The sequence below is a fragment of the Paroedura picta genome, chromosome 13, assembly GCF_049243985.1.
Source record: "Paroedura picta isolate Pp20150507F chromosome 13, Ppicta_v3.0, whole genome shotgun sequence".
NCBI classification, from domain to species: Eukaryota; Metazoa; Chordata; class Lepidosauria; order Squamata; family Gekkonidae; genus Paroedura; species Paroedura picta.
Genome location: NC_135381.1, coordinates 40,522,347 through 40,523,358, shown reverse-complemented (window position 1 = coordinate 40,523,358; position 1,012 = coordinate 40,522,347).

Here is a 1,012-nt window from a genome sequence, read left to right as displayed (position 1 = left end):
GCTTGTGTGTGTGTGTGTTTTTTAAATCACGTACGTCCCATGGAAACCAAACACACCACCTGCTGTGCATCTCAAGCTGTGTCAAAGGATTAATATGCCATAATGTATCTCTCCCCATGAATCTCTATCTTTAACCGCTCCTGTGGAGCGGAATAAATAAAAGAGTAAGAGTAAGGGGGAGGAGAAAGGTCGGGCTCTGTCCGGGATAAAAACTTGGAGAGCCCAATCAGGAGCCGCAAAGCGGCTCCTGATTGGGGCCTCTGAGTGTCACTCCAGGGCCAAGTGGCCTCCCTGAAGACCCTCCCTGAGCTCCCCTGAAAGTTTAAAGAAGATTGAACCAAGGGGATCCATCCTAGGGGCTCCCAAAAGCGTGGGGAAAATATGATTTAAGTAGGAATTGAACAAGGAAATTGGCAATTTACCTGCTGCTATCATTTTTTCCCCATGCTCTTGGGAACCCCTAGGATGGGACCCCTTGGTCCTATCTTCTTGAGCTCAGGGAGGGTCCATGAGTCCCCTCCAGGTTTCAGGAAGATTGCACCAGGGGTCCCATCCTGGGGGCTCTCAAAGAACATTCCCCATAGAAGTCTAAGGAGAAACATAGAACCTGACACTCCATTCTATCCAAAGGAGCAGATAGGGGCACCCTCTTTCGGAGCCCCTAGGATTGGACCCCTTGGTCCAATATTATTGGAACTTGCAGGGGAGTCAGGGAAGACCCTCCCGGTGCTCCCCCAAAAGTTTCAGGAGTGCAATGTACACCTCATCCCCCCTAGCCCCCAGGGAAGGTGGGGGAAGGATTTCCAATGCAAGTCCATGTTCCCCTAACAGAGTAGGCCAGGAAGGGACTCTCTCTCCCAGATCTGGCATGCAGATGCCACCCTCCAGGCAGGAGATGATGGGAAAATATGGGAAATGCTGTGAGAGCAGTTCCCCCATTCCCATTAGCTCCCCTGGGGGAAAGGGACACTGCATGCCAGAGCTGCAGGGGAAACCTGGCAGCCTAAGCAGT